The 24,464-nt window shown below is 34.3% G+C and overlaps 1 pseudogene; it reads left to right on the top strand.

Moving 5' to 3' along the window:
• The first annotated feature begins 16,154 nt into the window (after positions 1 to 16,154).
• LOC102988150 (metalloreductase STEAP2-like) lies at positions 16,155 to 20,724 on the top strand (annotated as a pseudogene).
• Positions 20,725 to 24,464: the final 3,740 nt, after the last annotated feature.

Raw genomic sequence — 24,464 nt, 5'->3', positions numbered from 1 at the left:
AGAAACTAAAAGCTTAATTCCACACAAAACCCTGAACGTGGATATTTATAGCAGCTTTATTCGTAATAGCCCAAACTTGGAAGGAACTAAGATGTCCTTCAGTAGGTGAATGGATAAACAAACTGTGGTACATCCAGACAATGACATATTATTCAACACTAAAAAGAAATGAGCTATCAAGCCATGAATACACAGGGAGGAAGCTTAAATGCACTAGGTGAAAGAAACCAACCTGAAAAGACTACATACTCTATGATTCCAACTGTATAACATTCTGAAAAATGCAAAATTGTGGATAGTAAAAAGATCAGAATTTGACAGGGATTGAGGGTAAGAATAGGTGGGCCACAGAGAATTTTTAGGGCAGTGAAAATACTCTGCGTGAAATCATGATGGCGGATACATGTCACTATACCTTTGGCCAAATGCATAGAATGCACGACACTAAGAGTGTACCCTAACATAAATTATGGATTTCGGGTAATTATGATGTGTCAATGTAGGTTCATCAGTTGTATCAATGTTGCAACTTTGGGGGTGGATGCTGTTAATGGGGGAGGCTATGCACGTGTGGAGTCAGGGGTTAATGGGACATAGCTATACCTTCTTCTCAGTTTTGTTGAACCTAAAACTGCTGTAAGGAAATAAAGTCCTTTAAAAAAATCTTTAAAAATTAGTTGTCACAGTACAAAGAAAGTACCATATTAGAATTTATTTAAGTTCTCCTTAAAAATATACATTTAATACACATTTGAGCTATTTTTTATAGTCTTATACTTTTGTATTTCTCATGTCTTTAATTTTAGTTATTTGAGTGGATCTAAGTTAATGATTGCACATAGGTCAAGAGATGTAAAAAATGAAATATAATAAATTATCAATGATGAGAATGTGTTCAAATAAATAGTTCATAGAATACTGAACAATTATTGTTTTCATTCATTTTCTTTTCAACAGAAATACTTTTATTCTCTGATATTTTTAAGTGATAACTTCTAGGGCTTATAGAAAAGTTTGGTGAGAACTCTTGCCCTGGTGCCTCATAAGTCATGTTCATACTATGATATAACTATATTGTAAAATAGTGTCAGCTATAATATGACACTTTAGGAAAAAATTTGTCTTCCATGTTATAAAAGTAATAGACGTGTGTTTCTAAAGAGTTTAGATAGCTCTTCATGAAATTGTACACACATTTGAGAGTAATATCTAATGTTCTTTTCCTAGTGGTAATGTTATGAAAAATCACTCTAAATACTTTTGTCATCTTAGCTTGAAACATATAACTGAAGTAAATCTTAGAAATGGGGCTTATGAGAGTGGCAGAATGGAAAGGTTTGATTGAGAAAGTCAGCTTGGATATATAAATAGGAAGAAATGTCTCCCTTGAATCTGTGGTACGTTGCAGAGTTTCATTTTTTCTGGTTTGAATTCTCTTTCTGACACTCTTTGGTCTCTTGCACCTGTCACTTTGGGGTAATAATTCCTCACAGGAATCTGCTGGTAGTTCTCAAAGATAGGAATGGTAGGAATTCATCAAGTATGCCTGCATTATATAACACATAGGCAATTCTATTTTAATCATAGTTTCTCTTAACTTATGATTTAATGTAAGATTAATACTCTTAAGATTTGGATATGATCATTGATTTGTTTTTTTTGCCTCCTGCTTCTTATTTCTCATTCATATCAAACCAAGATAGTATTTGCTATGTGCCAAATTGAATAAAAAGCAAACTAAAAATATAAAATATTGCCTAATATCATACAGATTCTTAATCTTTTTTACTATCATTGAAAATTAGTATTTACATTTCATGAAATAAAGGCTCATAATTACAGAAAAGTCTATACTTGTTTTTTGGTTTTCCTTCTGTTAGTGTGTGATTTCTTGGTATGATTCTTACATATATATAATAAATACACGTATAATAAAACTCATAAATAATATAAACTCATAAATCATAAAACATGAAGGAGCCCTTTGAGGCATGGTGTCAGCCCCATCAGGCATGAAATAAAGCCTTGATGGGAGACTGACTCCATGCCTCGGGAGGTCTCACTTTTAGTTCTTGCTGTAACCAAGCCAAGATTGATCTGCACATGCTGATAAGAAGAGACAGATATTTGGGGGCAGTCTCCTCACAAGTTGTCTGAGATAATATCTGTGAAGAGAAAGTTGGCACTAAAAATCTTTCCCTCCAAAAATGGACATTTTGGGGATCTCCTGCCAAGTTGACCTGAGCAGACATGGTTGGCATTAGAAACTCTCCCCCTCCCAAACCGAACATCTAGTCTTGGGAATAATGGCCTCCTGGGACTATACATATGGGTGAGCTGGGACTGTCAATTTGAGACACATCTGGCTGTGACTCCGTCTCCTTCTGAAGATCCAATCGCCAAGACATTGGCCACCAGAGGTTCTACTCAAGTGGATGGTCTTCACTTCATCGTTGGGGACCCAGCAGTAATCTGGACCCGCTTGAATGCCTACTTGAGGAGACTGGTCTCCCACAACAACTGGACTTTTCCATCCCTGGACACACAGACTTGGTAGGTTACTAGCACTTTGTGCTCCGGTGGTTGACTTTCATTCTTCGTTTTTACTTATATCTTTGCTTTCTGTTTCTCTGCTCGCTTCTTCTCACTTATGTGAAAATTTCAATAAGCCGATTCATTCCTGAAATATATTTTGTTACCTTTCATGTGATCAGGGTAGTAAGAACCTGCCCCTCACTTTGAGAGGTTAATTTGTCACCAGGTGTCAGGGAGCAGATTATCCTTGGCTGGTTCAACATGACACTTTCAAGGCACCGTGTTAAAGGATATCTAGTTCAAAGTTCAAACACACTCCTTCATTATGCTTTATTTTTCAAGGGAATTTTAGGTGGTTAATTTTCTTTTCTTTTTTTCATTTCTTAACAGATATACTGATGAACTTCATTTTGTGTGTAGCCATCCTTTTACCACTTAGTACTTTCTGCTCTTATCTGATTTCTTATAGCTAGGTGCATAATTTGGATCTGTTCCATAAGTAATTACATATTATATTACTCTCCAAACTAGTTACAGTTACTTGAATTATGTTACACAGTAAAAGATGGACTTGCCTATAGCAGCTTTCTCCATTAGCATAAAAAAAAACAACTTACATCCATTAGGAGAAAAATAATTAATTTGCCAATGACAAGGGTAGAAAAAGGAGTTTAGTCTGAGCACACATCTAATATACTACAAAAATTTCACATTAGCTGGTATCTCAAAATATTTTCGGTAAGGTTTTCAATATTAAAACATTTCCTATGAAAACAAACTACGGTTTATTCTGGTATCTGTACATGGCTTTGTATTCCATTACTGAACTACAGAAAATTTGGTAAAACACAAAAGAATCTTTACAATTCAAGAAATTAATCCAATTTCTGCTTGTATCTACCTCTTCACTTAGATCCAGACCAATTTCTTATAACACAGCTCTGTGAAGCCTTTTTCAGTTTTCATTTTCATTCATTTACTGTGATTTCATAAGCATTTGCATTGGATTATGTCATTTCAAATTTCTTACATTTCCAAAATATCTTCATATTGTGCTGGCATTTAAACACTGTTTTCCTTGACTATATGATCATTGGATCATAGCTCTTTCCTTTTGATAAATGGTACATAATATTTCATTGTCTTCTATCTTTCACTGTTGCAGTTAAGTCCACACTCCTTTGATTTACATTCTTTTTAACACCTTTATATGGTCTAAATACTTATAAGATAATTTTATACTCAGACTTGAGAAACTTTATAAAACTTCAGGCTAAAGGTCTACCATTTTCGTTAGATTTGGTAAGTCCTTTATGCTCTTTTATGTGTACATTTAAGCTAGCCCTAACTCAGAGAAATATGCTCATTTATAACCTTTGTATATCTTCATTTTCTCTTCTCAAAAAAAGTTAAGATTCTCAATGCTGTCTGCATAATATTATTAACTTTTGAAATATTCTCTATCACCAGAGAATCATATCTCAGTTTCCAAGGTGATTTTTATGATCACCCATTTTTGAGAGCCATTGGACTATTTTAGATGATAACCTTCCCTGGTTCAGTAGCTACCAGGATATTTGATATTTTGTAGCAGTGTAGATCTGACATACTGTTTTTCCAAATAAATCTACATGAATTCTGCTCACAATTGTGCAGTGACCAGAAATAGAAATGGTAGAAAATATCATTCACTTATAATTATCTATTACTCCTAGAACGTTCACGTCCTTTTCATGGGCCAAAAGTAGCTCACTGTGTGATGTCATTGTGCTTTGCCATATGACTTGCTTTTTCCAAAGAAATGTGATTGAGCATAATGAATGCAAATTTGAGTCATGCATATTCTTGATTTTAGTGGATGCATTCCCAAGATGTTATTTAGCACACTCCTCTCTCCTTTTGTTGTCCTATAAACAGTAGTTTTTAGATTTAGAGATTTGACTAGGTTTTGGTTCAATTTTTCAGCAAGACCACTTCCTAGGAGCTGGTGTATGTTTCCTGTCGTTGTTTCATTGTTTATGGGAAAGTAACTTTTCTGTGAAGTTAGCAGTCAGTGCTGATCATTGTCTAGATCCACTATTTCATTTGATATGGCAAATGGTGCTTTTCTTACTCCATGATTCCTTCCTCACTGTTCATCTGGAATACTTTCAGAATGAGAAATTTCATATCATCAAATGTTTAACTTATCAGAACACAGTTTACACATGAAAAGCATGTTAAATACTTATTTTTTAAATTTACTGAACAGTTTTCAAAATAATAGATTTATTCTCTAGCATTCTCCAGTGGAGAGCAATAGAATTTGTATTTTTATTTTGTTCATTTTATTTTTTATGTCATTAAGAACATATTTGATGTTTTTCAATCCATGTCAGGTATATTGCTTATTGGTCCTCAAATTATCCAATTTTGGCCTGTAGAAACTTCTTAAAATTAGCTCACATTAGTCCTTACTGAACTTTAGTATGTATCTTTAACTCTGAACTTATTTTCCCCGTAATAATATCAGTCTTTGATAGCTTCCTTTTACTTTACTATGACAATATGTTCCAGTCTCATTTTGTACTTTTTCTGCCTCAGTTCTGAAATTAGTCATTATGCCAAAAAATGCTTTTAGTGGAAAATTACATTTAGAGACCACAATATGAGCTGCTCATTCTACTGTTCTAAATTATTGATTATTGTTTCTACATATTTTTTTTTTAGTTTTTTGGCTGTGTTGAGTCTTTGTTGCTGCATGCAGGCTTTCTCTAGTTGTGGAGAATGGGGGCTACTCTTCATTGTGGTGCGCAGGCTTCTCATTATGGTGGCTTCTCTTGTTGCGAAACACGGGCTCTAGTGGTGCAGGCTTCAGTAGTTGTGGCGCGCGGGCTCAGTAATTGTGGCACGCAGGCTCTAGAGCACAGTCTCAGTAGTTGTGGCACACGGGCTTAGTTGCGCCGCGGCAAGTGGGATCTTCCCGGAACAGGGATCGAACCTGTTTCCCCTGCATTGGCAGGTAGATTCTTAACCACTGCACCACCAGGGAGGTCCTCTACATATTTTTAATGGATAAAACGAGAAATTATTTGTGTCTGTTGTTATACTATGAGTTTAAATGATATTTGAAATTCAAATAAGAATTCAGGATTTTTATTTTTTACTTAAATTATTTTATAGTTGCATCTATTTTACCTTAAGTTAAAAATCTTGGTTCCTAATAACATCGTCATGATGAATTACTTGTTTCGTCCTATTGGTATATACATATATGATGTTAATAGTTTTAGAAGAAAATATTATTAATAATACGAATTACTCTATAATCAGAGTTGATATTTGCAAGTTTTTTTTCAGGGTCTTTTGGTCCATAGAGAAATATCTCACTAGGAAAGTACTATCAAATTATTGAATTTAAAGGCAATTTACATAATTCTTCATTGTGAGGAATGGCTGCAGAAACAGCTCAAAAAAGTTGGGTTTATTTCTCTTATTTACCTTTTGATTTTTAGGAATTACTTTATAAATTTTAACATTGAGTGATTATTATGTAAAACATTTACCTGCTTGTAAAATTCTACAAAATGTGGTACATTCAGAGCAGTCTAATTTCTATTCATGTCCTCCCCATCTTGTTTCCTCCTGTTCCTCACAGGTAACTGTATGTTTAATTTTGTTTATTTTTCAATTTTCAAAAAGCACATATATTTATGTGGATTTTCTTTTATTTCTTAAATGTATACTCTTTGAATATGAAAATTTATAAGTACACAGTTATAAATTTACAGGGTAATAATAACAGCATTAACAACTACACTAGTTATATTTAAATAGGTAGTGTGTTTAAACAAATATGCTAATGTTCACAAACCAAATGAAACTCAGACTTCGAGAGACCTGGCATTTCATAATATCAGCTTTATACAAATACAGTATCTTTAGTTAATTCCCTTTTGCCAATATTCTCTCTTGTTGATTTCAGTGGTAAAATTTAGTCATTGCAGTGAATGAGTTTTGCAATATTCAGTCTGTTCATTTGGCATTTCTTACAATTATAAATTTAATACTGCATATTTATATGAAAGAATGTGTTAGAAACTTAACATTAAACATATTTTTAGTTATATTTATACAACATTGGACATTTTGGAAAGCATATGGGATATGTAAAAGCAGAATACCATAGTTCTTGAATGATATCCTGACTAGTGTTAGTTGGCAATTACGTTGCTTGAGATAACCCAAACTCAGCAATTCTAAGACTTTATGGTTGCTGCATTTGCTTGAAGATAAATAAATCTTTAATTATTATTCTATTGTACCAAATCATAATGTGAGCATTTCTTAATTTTAACACAGCTTGAAAAATATTAGATTATTTCAATTTTTTTGGTCATTACAGAAATATCTTTCAGGAAAAGACAAATGCCAAAACCTTCCCACAATTGTTAGTTACCTTTTCTTTGTTCCTTTGGAGCTGTAAATGCCCATTTATAAAACAGATCACAGTGGCATTTCTCTCTTTCCTTTCTGCTCATCTTCCACCTATATCTCCATTCCATTCTGTGTAATTGCAACTAAATACAGTTAATTTATTTTTTTAATTAAAGAAGAATAGCTTATCTTTGAAAAAACCTGTAAAAAAAACCCATGGACTGAAAGTCAAGAAGGGCATTATTTTGTTAATACTTCATGGAGATAACACTGGCTGCCTCTGACTATAGCTCTTGAGATCTTAGTGTTCTATTTTTGAATGAAATTCATTGAAGACATTTTATAGTTTTATCATCATCTCTTTTATTATTTCATCATCCTGAATTTAAATACTTAAGCATTTTCATAATAAGGATAATTTTGGTAATGAAATAATTAATCAAAGATGTAAGTCTTGTATTTACATACAACAAGAAGATACAGCCTAAGCAAAATAATGCATTAGCAGGGTAGTGGTCTACAGAAATTCTCTTTTCCCACTTCCCTGTTTTTTTATCCAAGTAAACAAGTTTTGTGTTCTATTTGGTTCATTATAATTTTTTTTAACATTTTAGAATTATATTTAAGAAAGAATGTAAAATCCAATTCATGTTTGTAATCCTGTAATCAATATGTTTTACAATAAAAGGAGAAAACTTCCTGATTGTAACGTAGCCAATAGCCAACTTAGAGGTCAGGATTAAAACATGGGTCCATATTCTGATGGAAATTAAGGTATATTTGGACTAAATGAAGGATACAACAAAATTTAGGGAAGGAAAATGGTGCATCTTATGAGGAGCATTACCTGGCCCTCTTGATACCAGTGCTTTAGCTAGAGCATTTCTTGAATTCATCACTTATTTGCCTTCTCAAAATATACACCTCTAGTTTTTCCAGCATAAGAGAAGCAAAATCAACTCTAGACTTTTTGCAGATTGAAGAATCCTAACAATGTCAAATTGGTCAAAATTTACTCACTGTGTATATCACACTTAACCTGCTGAGTGGAGGTGTTTCAGTGTTTATAACTTGGTGGGGCTGAGAAAGATGTTCTATCATGAATAGCATTAGTATTGGTGTTTTATGCAAATAATGTATTTTACTTGCTTACTAATTTATTACTCAATCTTATATAGTAAGATAAGTTAAGTGCAAATTTATAAGATAAATTTGTTGCAGATCTTAAGATCAAGATCAGCATTGAAATATTCATCGTTACGGTTCTTTTGCCAACTGTTTCCATGGTGTATAATTACATAAAGTTGGAATAAACATGAAAGTATATCACATAAAAATATAGCAAAGAAATAATTGTCAAATTTTGTATCAAAACTTTAAGTATAATATAGCTTAAAATAAAAGGAATACAGAGCCACATTGTTTCAAGAACAATAGGATGAGGTTTGAGGTTGATTTGGGAAACAGAAGCCAAGAGGGGTAAAGTTATTCATTTATAAACACAGAAATGGGAGAGGACCAAGATGGTGGAGGAGTAAGACGTGGAGATCACCTTCCTCCCCACAAATACATCAAAAATACATCTACATGTGGAAAACCTCCTACAGAACACCTACTGAACATTGTCAGAAGAACTCAGACTTCACAGAAGGCAAAAAACGCCCCATGTACCTGGGTAGGTCAAAAGAAAAAACAGAGGCAAAAGAATAGGGACGGGACCTGCACCTCTGGGAGGGAGCTGTGAAGGAGGAAAAGTTTCCACACACTAGGAAGTCCCTTCACTGGCAGAGACTTCTAGGGAAAGTCAGGAGTCATCAATAGAAGCTGATCTTGCAGACAAATAAAATGAAGATTCAAATTGTATGCATTCTTTCATAACAATGTTATATTTGAAACCCATTTTGAATATATAAGGATATAAAAATAGTTTTTTCTCCCTTTTAAAGAAAAAAGATCTTATTGGCAAATTGGGCTTTGGATAAGAGTATACAAGAATAAAATGTAACAAGGAGTTGACGAGAGGTGACATGATGAGTAAACCAAGTGCACTGAAACTGGAGAATATTGACCAGGGGGTGTGGAGATAGACCATTACATAAAGGAAAGTTTCCAAACTAGATAATTTATATATAAATTAGCAGGCATTGAGAACATTAATTTCCTCCAACAGTACATTAAGATGTGCGCAAAGATTTTCCAAGTGGAAAATTTGAAAACTTCAACCTGAGCAAGTGATTTCTGTTACTTCAGTCACTTCATTGAACTCTAAATAGAAACCTGAGGAGTATTTGAATGGTGTAGGGAATGAAGTCTAAGTCTTAGATCAGTGTCAAGACGTATTGGCCAAGAATTACAATGGTGATGTTAGATCCATACATAAAGGACAACTCTATCATAGAACACATTTTTTTCTAGGTTGAAATAGGCGGATGTTGCATTAAACAGAAGTCGGAGTTTAAAATTCGGTTTAATTAAATCATTTAACTCTTGCCTTCACACTCATTAGCAACACGTGTATAAAATAATATGAACCGACAAAATGGAGCTGTAGCATAAATGATTATTGATCATTTCTACATGTTTCTGTTATCAATATGAAACTTTCGCTAAATAAGAAATATGTATCAAGTAATTTGGTAAATTATAAATTTCTTTAATGCTTCCTTTTAGAAATTTTCAAACCAAATGCTAACATTCAGAAATTTAATTGCTATACAGTCATATAGCTTTAGGGTTTTTTTGTTTGTTTTTACATTTATTAAGCAAATTTGCTAAATATTAAACCTTATTTGTAATTATGATGCAAAAACACAGCTGAGGAGCTAAACACATAAATTGGGTTCTGTCATATGTACAAATACATGCAGTTTTAAATATTACAGAGCGTACACAGAATGCTCAGGTAGTATAAACAAAAAAGCAATGAATCTGGCTGAAGATACTGTAAATATTGTGATACACAATTTTATTTATAATTCAACTAGAATATAGAGAGGATAATTTCCATCCCTCAGGGTTGTTTATACCATGTATAGTTAGAGAATTTTTCTCACATAGTTTGTTTTCCAGTTTTTGCTTTTAGTCCTAAGCAAGAATTCAATTATCAACATTCTTGGCTCTTGAAAGATAAGAATCTCCGTGACAAACCAGCATTACAGTTTTTGCAAGAATACTTGAACAATCGAATATAAGAGTTTTAATCAGGACCTTTTTCTAAAATAGCTTACATTCTGATAAAATCGGAATCTAGTGGAAAATGCTTTATTACCTTCCACTGTGTTTTTAGATAATAGTCAAGCTTATTTTTGATGCCCTGTAAATAAGTACATATCATAAATAACATATAACAATATGAAATTGTTAACTCTTACATGTTCAAGACAGTACATTTACAGTGCTTTCTTTAATCTGACTTGTTCATCCACATGCATTATGCTTCAAAGGTATAGGTATAAATAAAAGTTTTGATATATAATTTAAGCATTATATATGCCAATATAGGATAAATAGAAATAAAGCATTCAGTATGAAAGTAAAATGTCAATAAATACGTAGGCTGAGTAAGTTAAAATGAATAGTTTTGCATTATGATCTTGAGAAGATTATTAAAATCATAAGAATGGTAATGAGAATTCATTAACAACAAAAACATATTACTATTTAGATAAACAAATGTGACTCTCACAATGTCTTAGTAATTTAGGATAAAATTTGGATAGATATAAAAAGAGAAAAATTGAAATAAATTATGTGTGATATTTTAGAAAAATAGACACCTACATTTATTCCTTAAAAAATAATTTCCAAAAAAAAATTTATATGTGATGAAACATAATAATAAGAAAAATATTTTTCAGGATAACAATTTCTTCTACTTTTTCTTAGAACTTAATTGTATAAACTAGATTAGTTTCGGAAGTGGTATTTCTACTTTTGTCTAATCACATCCTAGGAGATTTGGTAATTTTTCTGTGAAAAATTCAATGGAAATCTTTATAAAGTTTTCATCATAGATGATTTCTGGCTAGTTGTAGGATTTTTTTTAAAACTTATGTTTCACCGCTGAGTATAATTTGTTCTTCAGACAATCAAGAGTCAATGCTGTGTAGCGGATTTTGTGCTAATTTATAATTTCTTTTGGCAATAATTGTAAGAAAATTTTAGGAGACTAGGAATCTTTATTAATTTCCCAATCCTAAAGATTTGAAATTATTCTGAGAACATTGTGAAAAAACCCTAATACTGTGCTAAGTAATGGAAATAGAGCATGCACAATATATAATACTCTATTACCCAGCCAATCTTTTATCTGGTGAAAGAGACAGGCTTGTAACTAAAATCTATTACAAAATTACTATACCTTGGTCTAACTGATACTTGAAAAGCTTAGGAAAAATTAAGAAGACTTAATTCAACCTAGAAAAAATAGGAACACTTAATACAGCCAAAAAGGATTTGATTTTGGAGAGAAGGTACAACTTGAATAAATATGACTTTATCTGGAGATGAATATGACTTTATCAGGTCTTGCCCATAGTGAATTTCAGGCAAAATAGAATTTTCTAGCTCATCCATTCTACAGCAAGTATCACCCCTCATTTAATTTAATGGTAGTATAAATCATATAGTATTGTAGTCATTTTCAGCTTTACCTTTTCCACAAATCGTGGGCTTCTTTTCATTTTCACCTTTGTATCTAACTCACTTTTATACCCCAGTACTTGTACCTAGTTATTTATCTGAAAACACTTGTTGGCATATTACCAATTAAACTAAGGCATCTTATATTTGTTATAATAAAATTTCAGCCTATGGGTTGTATTTTCCATCTTAGATCCAAGTTTAGTCTTCTATTTTCACATAATAAGAAATGGATAACTAATCATAGAATGTTTTCAGAGTCATATTCAGTCACAGGGAATAGAATAATTGGCCTACTTCAGAAGCATAACTTTTCCTGAGGTGTATATGTAGTACATATCACATTGTGTGCTTTATTACTATAACATATAAGTACACAGACACTTCAGAACATTATGTGTATAGATAAAATTAAAATAATTACAACGAACTCTCCTTTACAATCATATTTCTACTATGAAAAAATACTTGTAATAAGTAAAATATCCATTTAGAGTTTGACAGGTCTTATGAAAGCAAATATATTTGAAATATGTTTTGGGCAGTTTGAACAGTTCTTACAAGTGACTTTCACAGTAGTCTTTGCATTTTCTGAGATCAAATGCTTCTAAGTTAATAGCAAGTATATGTCTTTTAGAGGTGTACTGAACACATTCAAGTGATGACTGCAGTTCTCTGAAATGAAGTCACAATCTAACTAGAGATCTCCATGGTGATTAGGTGTATTTGCTTGCCTGTTATAAAATGAAAAGAGAAAAAATGTAATGTAACTACATTAAATCATTTGAGTTTGAATTTTAGTAAGTGTATTCATTCATAAAATTGCTCGTAATAGGCTATTTAGTTTAAATGGTGAATTCACAAATACTTATGGAATGCTACCTTGTTCTAGGAAATGTGCTAAGTACTGTGAATTCAACAAGGAGGTTTGTAGGGAAGTGGAGTTCAATAAGCAAGAGCAACTTTAAAAAATGCATATAGTAAAATTGTATGTATACAAATGTATACAGTAAAATTTGTGTAATTAGTAAAATGATATTATGTTCTGGAGTCAGAAAGAAGAACACTGAAATCTGGCCTCAGAAGACCTCTGGAGGGACAGGTGGGCTGAGTCCTAGAGGCTCAGTGGGAGTAGATTGGATGAAAATGGGTGAAGCACACACAAGGCAAAGTGATTGGTGTTACCTCAGTCATAGAAATGAGGCATAAGGTGGTTTGGGGGGTTACCTTAAGCTACTAGATCATACTGTAACGTAAATTTCAGGTATAAGAGTGAACAGCTGTTGGAGGAGGTCACCGAAATGCTGTGACTGGCAGTTGACCCACTAGCTGGACCCAGGCAATAGGAGGCTCCTCACCCTATCCACTATCTTGGAATGTACCATCTTCCCACCATTCCCACACTAGGGACTGTTTCAAGGACACAGCCTTGAGCGAGTAAGGCATTGGGATCATCTAGACCAGGTAATACATGACCAAACCCTGTTAGGGCCTCTATATGAACTTTTTTTACAAATTGAAGTATAGTTGATTTACTGTGTTCTGTAAGTTTCAGGTGTACAGCAAGATGATTCATATATATATATATATATATATATATATATATTCTTTTTCAGATTCTTTTCCATTATAGGTTATTAAAAGGTATTGAATGTAGTTCCCTGTGCTATAGAGTAGGTCCTTGTCATTTACATATTTTATGTATAAAGTATGTATATGTTAATCCCAAACTCCTAATTTATTTCCCCCCCTTTCCCCTTTGGTAACCGTTAGTTTGTTTTCTATGTCTGTGAGTCTATTTCTGTCTTGTCAGTAAGTTCATTTGTATCATTTTTTTTTAGACTCCACATATGAGTGCTATCATATATTTGTCTTTCTCTGTATGACTTACTTCACTTAGTACGATAATCTCTAGGTTCATCCATATTGCTGCAAATAGTATTATTTCATTCTTTTTTATGGCTGAGTAATATTCTATTACATTCTATATATGTACCACATCTTCTTTATCCATTCCTTTGTCGATGGATATTTAGGTGGCTTTCACATCTTGGCTATTGTAAATAGTGCTGCTATGAACATTGGGGTGATGTATCTTTTCAAATTAGAGTTTTCATCTTTTTGGGATATAAGACCAGGAGTGGGATTGCTGGTTCATATGATAATTCTATTTCTAGTTTTTTAAGGAACTTCCATATTGTTTTCCATAGTGGCTGAACCAATTTACATTCCCACCAACAGTGTAGGAGGGTTCCCTTTTCTCCACAGCCTCTCCAGCATTTATTATTTGTAGACTTTTTGATGATGGCCATTTGACTGGTGTGAGGTGATACCTCATTGTAGTTTTGATTTGTATTTATGTAATAATTATCGATGTTGAGCATCTTATCATGTGCCTTTTGGCCATCTATATGTCTTCTTAGAGAAATGTCTATTTAGGTCTTCTGTCCATTTTTTGATTGGGTTGTTTGTTTTTTTGATATTGAGCTGTTAATATTTTTGGAAATTAATCCCTTGTTGGTAGCATCATTTGCAAATATTTTCTCCCCTTCTTAGGTTGTCTTTTCATTTTGTTTATTGTTTCCTTTGCTGTGCAAACCCTTTTAAGTTTAATTAAGTCCCTAATTAGGACAGTATAATACATGGCCAAACCCTGTTAAGGCCTCTTAGGAGCATTTAAGATTCTGACAGATGGGTGTGGAGATCTACTCATCCTGAAACTGCTCAAGACAAGTATGTAAGTTCCCCTTGCTCATTAAATTGCCACCTACCAATCTGGAGTGGTCTGCCTCTTTCTTTGGTATCTCCTTGCCCTCCTTGTACAGAGGTCAGTTTAGAATGTCACCCAGTGGGGTGGGAACTAACAAGAAGGAAGCCTGAATATGTTGGTAGGGAACAATTCATGGATAGCTTTTATGTCATACATACCATATAGGAATGTATCAGTGGTTCTGAAACTTTAGCATGAGTAAGAATTGCCTGGGCTGTCTATTAAAAATATAAATTCCCATTATCTACTCTCAAAGATTTTAAGTCTGAGGTGGAGGACAGGAATTTACAACTTTAACAGGCAAACAAGAAGATTCTTATTTGGGTGTCTTGTGAACTAATTTGGAGAATATAGTTGACAGTTATCAAATGATTTTGAACAGGAAAATGGCATTTAGATAGATCACTCTAATTGTAATGTGAAAGATGGCTGTAAGAAGAACAACACTTTAAGAGAGAAACTAGGGACTTCCCTGGTGGCGCAGTTGTTGAGAGTCCACCTGCTGATGCAGGGGACACTGGTTCGTGCCCCGGTCCGGGAAGATCCCACATGCCGCGGAGCGGCTAGACCCGTGAGCCATGGCCACTGGGCCTGCACGTCCGGAGCCTGTGCTCCACAACGGGAGAGGCCACAACAGTGAGAGACCCACATACCACAAAAAAAAAAAAAAAAAAAAAAAGAGAGAGAAACTATTTATTAATATACTACAAGAATTTAGGTGGGCCATGAATAATTAGATTACAGTAGTGTACCAGAAATGAAAGAGGATAAATGGATTCCACAAGTATTGAGAAATTCATGGCTTGAATTTAAGAAGTGATTAAAAAAAGGGGTTGGTTTAGAATACCTGTTAGTCTACTACCTCATGTGACTGGCTAGTCATGGCATTAAGTTAAATAAGGCACATGGCAAATTTCTGATTTTAAGCTGATGGATTAGGCATGTATTCTAATACTGTCATCTTATATGAATTACAGGGGAAATTTTTTTTAAGTGAATTAAAAAACACCTAGCAAAATTCAAGCGTTTACGCAAACCATCTGTTAACTGGAAAGTGGAAGAATTTTTTGAAAGGTCAGCAGCAGACAGAGAACAGCAACCAGATATATATGGAGAGCTTTATTCTATAGGATGAGAAGAGCATCAAGGAGCACCAAGGACAAGTGCAGACAAAGCTGGGAGCAGCATGTGCATATGGGGCAAACATCAGACTAATTAGCTGGGGGTAGGTGTTTTAACCTATCCAGTTAGGGAGCTAAATCTGGATGAAGTCCTCCTCTCTTGCCCAGAACCTCTACATCTTGTGCAGGACAGTGATCTATAGGTCTTCATGGAGCCACAGAGGTATTTGCACACTCTGAGGGCAAGAAGATCCAGGGAATACCAACAACCATGTGATTTTCCACTGAAGTCCCCCCTCCCCTGTGGCATGTCGTCTAACGGCCCACTCTTCAGGAAGTGGAGAACAAACAACAGCTTCTCCTTTAATGTCTCCTAAGTGACCTGTACAAACAGAGGCAAGAGATTAATAAAACATGAGGCAAGATAAAAATAGCACATATTTAAATAAAAGTAACACTTTACTTACAGGAGAGTTAGCAGGTTCAAAGGGAGGAAGACATCTTACAGAGAAAATGGAGATAAAAATTTCACTTTGAGTATAATGTGTTTCAGATGAATGTAGAAAATATGTAAACATATGAATGTCTAGTTGAAAATTGAATATGTGGATTTAAATTTCAAGAAAGAGAACAGGGATGAACATAGGGATTTTTAAAAAATATTCATGCAGATGGTAGATCAAAGTATTGCTGCTCATGTAGACAATAAATTATTAAATAAAACTGTCAAAGAAGAATTTATATTAGAGAGGAATGGTGGGTCTGAGTCAAATCTGGAGTAATCCCTAGATATAACATCTGTATTTGTGTCTTCTAATTTTGATCCCTTATCTTACTTTAGATTTTTCCAGAAGCAGAGCCTGAGACAAGGATTTGAGAACAAAGAGTTTATTTGGGAAGTGTACCCAGGATACACCAGCAGCAAAGTAATAATATGTTAGGGAAGGGAGGGCTGTGTTATCAAGCAAGTACTGGTACTGGGGCTTGATCTTCCTGAGAAACTCTGGAAGATCGGGAAACTATCCATCAACTCCAATAGATAACATTTTGAGATATCACTGAACATAAATATTTTGCCAATTCATATTCAGATGGTCAGAGAACTCATACTTTCATGAATTGATAAACAAAGCAATAAGAAAGTAAATATACATTTTCTAAACATTTTAATAACATTAATATTGGTAATATCACGATACATTTTCCTTCAGTATTTCATGTGTGTGTGTATATATATATATATATATATATATATATATATATGCATGCATGTACCTAATCATTTTCAGTCATGTTTTTGCTTTTCTACCTATATATTTTTCAAGTAGTCTCATAAGTTCATAAATACTCTTTAAAATAGTTATTAAAATCAAAATCAAAATTTTATTTTAGTTCAATAATCTGTGTACTCTATTGACCTACCTATATAACATTGTTTATTTATCCATTTCCTTTATGTCGAACATTTTGCTTCATTTTATATATTTATGTGATGGCTATATCTGAGAAGTTTATTTCATTTTCCTAGTGTTATTATAAATAGCATCACAATGAACATTTTAAATCATAGTTCTTCAAGCTTATTTCTGATTATCTCCTTAAAGATATCCCTAAAATGAGAGGTATTGGTCATTGATAAAAATATTTTAAGACAGTTGATTGCAGCATATATATGTAACAGTAATATATAAAAACATCCATTGTCAGATTTTTGTAGTTCTTTAAGTCAGTGTGGTCTGCAAACATTTTTTATCCTCTTAAGTAAGAAGTGTTGAGCAATCACAGACATTTACAATTGTATACATTTCTTTCTATATAAATATAGTATATGGATCAAAAATTTATAGAAAAATAAGGAATTAATAAAAATTATATAAGAAGTTTTTATATTTTTCTCAAACACCTTTGGAATCATTTTATACTTTGTGTTTTCCATGTTTTTGATTTACAGTATTGTCATTTTTATCAATTAGGAGTCGAGTTAATTACACGATGAAGCATGAGAAAAATTAGCAAATAGGAATGTCAATGTTGAAGCAACGATTTATAGACTTAGTCTGATGATATTAATCATTATAAGAAAGCCTTATTTTTTTTGTGTCACAGTTTACAATTTACTTTTACACAAAAAATCTTAATTGATTTTCACAAGTGCCTTATAACGTGGACAGAACAGCAGGTGTTAACATCTCAATTTTGAGATTCAGGAAGCCTTATGTCTTTCTTGGCCATATGGACAATAATAATAATATATCTGTTATTAATAATAAGATCCTGCAAGTGCTGAGCATTTGGTTAAAATCAGGGTTTAGAATCAGGGTACTCTGGATGATAGAAGTAGGATGAAAAGGCCTGATATGTGTAACCATGGGATTAGGCTGGTCATGGTGAAGAACAGGGCACTTAAAGCTGGGGGTCACAGTGGACCTGGGTCAGGAGGGTGAATCCTAAGTCCAGGTGATGAGGCCTAGAGGATCAGAATCCAGGAAACAGTGAAATAGGCAATACAGAGTGAGGAACCAAGTATAGAACTTCTCTGCAGGTGACATTGTGTGTGTGTGTGTGTGTGTGTGTGTGTGTGTGTGTGTGTGTGTGTGTGTTAACAGAAACCATGTAATCTCTGGGCTAGAAAACAGTTTATTTCTCATATGGAATCTTAGTGCCATTTCCTGGAGCCCGGAAGCCCATGGAGGGACACAATGTCAGCCAAATGTTCACTTGTTCCTGCATCTCAGGAATCTTGATGTAACATGGTTCAGAATTTATAGAGGACAGTTAGTCTATGGCCCAACCTCCCCTTCATTGAAAGAAAGGCCTTTACTTTGAGTTGCAAAAAACCAAAATAAAATAAAATAAGAATAAAAAAATATTTTCTGGGGAGAGTGTTAGGAAGGTACCTAGATTTTTACTGTCCTGGAATTTGAGCAAAGGTCTCTACATCAGATGAGTTTAATTCCCATAGTCTCTTTGGAGCAATATCCAGTATATAGTTTCTGAGGCAATCATCCTTTAAGATTTTTTTATAAAATTAATGTATTTAATTAATTTATTTTTGGCTGTGTTGGGTCTTTGTTGATGTGCGCAGGCTCTCTCTAGTTGCGGCGAGTGGGGGCCACTCCTTGTTGCGGTGTGAGGGCCTCTCACTGCAGTGGCCTCCCTTGTTGCAGAGCACGGGCTCTAGGCACGCTGGCTTCAGTAGTTGTGGCTCTTGGGCTTAGTAGTTGTGGCGCATGGGCTTATCTGCTCCGCGGCATGTGGGATCTTCCCGGACCAGGGCTCGAACGCATGTCCCCTGCATTGGCAGGCGGATTCTTAACCACTGTGCCACCAGGGAAGCCCGCGATCAACCTTTAATCAAGCTTGCCAGTGCTCTTAGGTCAGAAAGCCTGGGCCTTGAAGAAACATAAAAATATTCACAAAGAACTGTTTTCTAAAACTGATGACCACAGCAGCAAGAGGAGAACACAGCTATAGAACAATGCTTCCAGGGATGGGACTTTCCAGATATTTCCTGAAGTGCTTGTCAAGTTTTTCAGCCACAGAAATTGTCTTTGTGCTTGATTCCATTCTTTTAATACTGTCTCTTTCTCTGTCTTGTTTTATCTTTCCCCCTTAAATATTACTTTTTTCCATTGCATGTCCATGAAATAGTCATTTCATCTGCTATAAAGTTTGTTGTTGCCTCATCACTACATTGAAAATGCACCCTTTACCTCCCACTGCTTGAGCCAAAGTACTGACTGTACCTTTTTCACATCCTCTGGGTGGGAGCTGCGGCAGTGAGACCGCCTCTGAAACGCTGTCATCTAGTTTTCTGATGTGACTCAGGAAGAGGGGAGAGACTGACAGGGGGCATTACAGAAAGGGGCCAGTCGGAGGTGCGGAAGCTGCCAGCCGCGGTCCCTAGGCCTTAGAGCCCTGGGAGGCCCCTGGGGAGGCCCCGGGGGAGTCGGTGCTGCTCGAGGGGAGCTGCTAGGCCCGCCTCTGTCCCCCGCGGAGGGCGCGGAGAGCTTTGCTGTTCAAAGAGGGGCCCGCGGCACCATCGGCGCCACCTTATCGGAAGTGCAGAATCTCGGGCCTCTCTCCAGACCTACTGAATCAGAATCTGCGTTTGAACAAGATTCGCAGGATATCCGTGGTGATCTTGGAAGAGTCCGTATCACGGAATCGATCTCTATGATGGGAAGCCCCAAGAGCCTTAGCGAAACTTTTTTGCCTAGTGGCATAAGTGGTATCAAAGGTGCAAAGAAAGTCTCTGTAGGTGTAATTGGAAGTGGGGATTTTGCTAAATCCCTGACTATTCGACTTATTAGATGTGGCTATCACGTGGTCATAGGAAGCAGAAATCCTAAGTTTGCTTCTGAATTTTTTCCTCAGGTAGTAGATGTCACTCACCATGAAGATGCTCTAATAAAAGTAAATACAATATATGTTGCCATACATAGAGAACATCACATCTCCCTGTGGGACCTGAGACCTCTGCTTATGGGTAAAATCCTTGATTGATGTGAGCGATAACATGGGGATAAACCAATACCCAGAATCCAATGCGGAATATTTGGCTTCATTATCCCTGGACTCCTTGATTGTGAAAGGATTTAATGTTGTCTCAGCTTGGGCACTTCAGTTAGGACCTAAGGATGCCAGCCGGCAGGTTTATATGTGCAGCAATAATATTCAAGCTCGACAGCAGGTTATTGAACTTGCCGGTCAGTTGAATTTAATTCCCATTGACCTGGGATCATTATCATCAGCTAGGGAGATTGAAAATTTACCCCTGCGACTGTTTACTCTCTGGAGAGGGCCAGTGGTGGTAGCCTGGCCACGTTTTTCTTTCGTTATTCTTTCGTCAGAGATGTGATTCATCCATATGCTAGAAACCAGCAGAGTGACTTTTACAAGATTCCTATTGAGATTGTGAATAAAACCTTGCCGATAGTTGCCATTACTTTGCTGTCCCTGGTCTACCTGACAGGTCTCCTGGCAGCTGCTTACCAGCTTTCTTAAGGCACCAAGTATAGGAGATTTCCACCTTGGTTGGAGGCCTGGTTACAGGTAGAAAACTGCTTGGATACTAAGCTTTTTCTTTGCTTCAGTCCATGTTGCCTATAGCCTCTGCTTACCAATGAGAAGTTCAGAGAGATACTTTTTCTCAACATGGCTTATCAGCAGGTATGGGACGTGCTTGATATTTATCTGATGCTAGTAAAATACTTGATTAGTATAATTTGTAAAACATAAGATTTAAAATAGTGTAAAATTTTACATACCTTGTAATAGAAATTTTGGTATATTTAGGGAGGGGAAAGAATTGTTCTTTAAATAATGTTTTTGCATAAGAATTATGTGGCTAATTCAAAATCGTTTAGAGTAAAAGCTGCTACTATCCCTTTCTTTGCAGAATAAAAGCAGAGAAAAAAAAAAAAAGGGGCCAGTCACCATAGGGTGACTATATTTTTTAACATGGCATTTTATCAAAAGAATATTTTTTCTTTCCCTTTAAGAAATTTTGATCAATTACAACAGCTCAGAATATCACGGGCATCTCTGCACCTCCAAAATACAATAACCTGTCAATGAATATGATGAATTAGTCATAAATCCAAGACCACAAAGTCATTATTATTCCAAAATTGACAAAGTGCATCATGTTTTGAAATAAAAGGCTGTTATAAAGCATTACTACCCTTTTACTTATCAAAGTCAAGTGGTAGTTTTAACAAGTTAGTTTCCACAAAAGCTTTAACAAGATGAATGGATTTATAACACTGTCAGATACAACTAAGAAAAACTTGGAAATAACTGACGAAAAAAAGCCCAGGAGACTTTTATCCATTCATCCTCACCATCACAGGTACTGTCTGACAGCACATCTCGTCTCTCTGATGTTCAGTACAAGAGATTACATATCTGACACTGGATTTTTATAGGTAAATACTAGAATTCCTTATTATAAAATGGTCTCTTGAGAAATTTATAATATTTTGACATCACTTTCAAGAAGAAACAAGGACTCAAAAATATAAGTAACTTCAACTTATACATTCTTCCACTCTCCTGCCTCTTGCTGTAGAATTTGTAAAAACTAAAATACAGGATGCTTTTTACCCTGTTGTAGCTGTTTATACTTTACATATATGATACCACTGGGAAAAACTTTTAAAGGATCTTATGATAGTATGAAAATAGACTTCATTTATGATTCCCCCCCAAAAAATTTAAATAGGTTTTTAATATTTGAACAAACTCAAATAAATCTCAATTAATGCATTTTTTTTGTCAAATACAGCTTTAGAAATGTTTTGATTCCAGACATTTCAAGGAATGAAAGTACATGAATTTGAATGAATTCACCATGACCAAAAACCAGTAGCTATTTGTTGGTTTTATTAGTTCATTACCTAATTATTTATTAATTTCGTGCAAAATAAAGTGGTCTCATTGAACGTTTTAATGATTTTGCTGCCTGTTTATACAGTGTTAAGCGTATATAAAGTTTTCAATAAATGCTATTGTCATCATAATTATACTAACCTGTATCTCTTGGACTCCTCCATTTTCAGAGAACTTTCACTATTGATACTCTGTGTCTATATGTTTTCACCCTCTCCTCTACGGTTGCCATTTCATCACCATTAGTATTTAATAAAGATTAAATTTCACAGTGAAATGATTGACATTTCCGACTCAAGTGCTCGTGACTCTCCACTGGTCTTCCATCGCTGCCTCCCTGGTCACGTGGTCTTCTCTCTTCATGAGTCTGTGTCTTCTCCTCTTCTTATAGGGAGGCAAGTCCTGTGGATTAAGGACCATCCTAATCAGTATAACCTCAGACTAACTTGATTACATCTGCAAAGACCCTGTTTGCAAATTAGGTCACATTCAAAGGTACTAGGAGTTAGGACTTCAGCATACCTTTTGTGGGATGCAATTCAACCCTTAATATTCTTGTTTTCATATCAGTGTTATTCTGCCTTCATAAGTTTGGAATTTTTCTTCTTCTCTATTTTATGAAAGATATGGTATATGGTTGCTATCAATTCTTCCAAACGTGTTTGAGAGAACTCAGCTGTGAAAGCATATGGGTCTCGAGTTTGCCTTGTAGTAATGTTTCTAACAAATTTAACTTCTTTAATTGGCAGAGGGCAATTCTGTGACAAGTGTGGTAAGTTGTGATTTTTCAAGGAGATGGTCCAATTTCTTGGCATAGGGTTGTACATGAAAATCTTTCTATTACCTTTTATTGTCTGTGGGATGATCAGTATTGATATTCTTTCTTTCATTTCTGATGTAGGTAATTTTTACCCTCTCACTTGCTCCTTCTCTTTCTTTCACATCATCTTGTTAATGTACCTGTTCTTTGTTAATTCTACTGTTACTGTTCCACTTTCTCTTTTATTTGTGCTCTTATCACTATTATTTTCTTCTTACTAATTGCATCAGATTTAAATTACTCAACTTCCTTTTACTTTTTATGACAGATGATTTATTTCTACTCTTTTAAAATATGAGCATTTATATCTATAAGTTTCTCTCTAATCACTGCTTTAATGCTATTCCACAAATTTGGATACATTGAGATTTTAATATAATTAATTTCAAAATATTTTATAATTACCCGTGATTCCTTTTTTTTAATCCATGAGTTCTTTACAAATGATTTTCAAATATATGGGACATTTCTAAATGCCTTTTATAATTAATTATTATTTTAAGACCAGTATGTTCAGAATATACTTTCTAATATTTCTGTCTTTGAAACTATTGAGACTGGTGCATATGGCTTATTTTGATGAAAAGTCTGGGTGAAGAATAAATATTCTGTAATTATTAGGTATAGCATTTTGTAAAACCAGTCAGGGTAATTGACTGACTGTTTTTATACCTTCCGAATCGTTACTGCTTTTTGTCTAGTTATCAATTCCAGAGAGATGTTTGTCAAAATCTCCAACTATGCTTTTGGATTTAACTCTATTGCTTTAAGTTCTGTGAGCTTTTGATTTATTTATTTTAAAAATTCTGTTATCATGTAAATCACCAGGAATTTATATCTTCCTGATATTTGAAACTTTTATCATCTTCTGTGATAGTCTTTGTCTTGATACTTAATAACCCTACCATTTTCTTACATTTACTGTTGTTTGATAAATCTCTTTTATTCTATCAGTGTTTTAAATTCCATTTATGACGCTGTAGAGAGCATATGCTTTGGTCATGTTTTGAATTCAACCTAACTTCCTCTCACTTGGAATATTTAGATCACTAATTGTAAACAAAATTAATATAAATTGTTTGACTGAGTTCTATCTTACTATTTGCTACTTCCCCAATCCTCTCTACTGATCCTTCTTGTCCTACTGTTGGGTTCTTTCTTGAGTTATCTACTGGGTTTTGAAAAACTATTCTAGTTTATTTATTCTATTGACTTTTTACCTATACCTCTTGGCACTTTTTAGTGATTTCTCTAGGGATTAAAGAATTAATCCTTGGAATATAGCCAATATTTTATAATAACTTTAAATGGAGTAAAATCTATAAAAAATATTGAATCACTATATTATACCTGAAACTAATATGATATTCTAAATCAACAATACTTTACTATAAGAAATAAATTTTTTAAAATGTGCCCTTAACCTATTACAGTCCCCCTTGATCTAGTACATAAAATGTAAAAGTCTTGCTACAGATATGTACAATTAATTACCCTCATCCTTTGTGCAATAGTTTTCATGTATATTACATCTATGTACATTAAAGACAACACAACACAGGATTATATTTACAGTTTTGCATGCCCTTCTTTTCTTCCTACACCTAACATTCTATTTGGTATAATTTATCGCAAATTACCTATTTACTGTTATTTGCAGTTCAGCTCTGATGGCTGGAAACTTACTCATGTTTTATTTATCTACAGAAGGTTTTATTCTGTCTTCATATGAAGGGTAGTTTTACTAGATATGGAATTCTGGGTTAAG

The sequence above is a fragment of the Physeter macrocephalus genome, chromosome 4 (genome assembly GCF_002837175.3).
Source record: "Physeter macrocephalus isolate SW-GA chromosome 4, ASM283717v5, whole genome shotgun sequence".
Classification (NCBI taxonomy): domain Eukaryota; kingdom Metazoa; phylum Chordata; class Mammalia; order Artiodactyla; family Physeteridae; genus Physeter; species Physeter macrocephalus.
The sequence above is the reverse complement of the archived record's forward strand: the minus strand, read 5'-3'. Positions and strand labels throughout refer to the sequence as shown.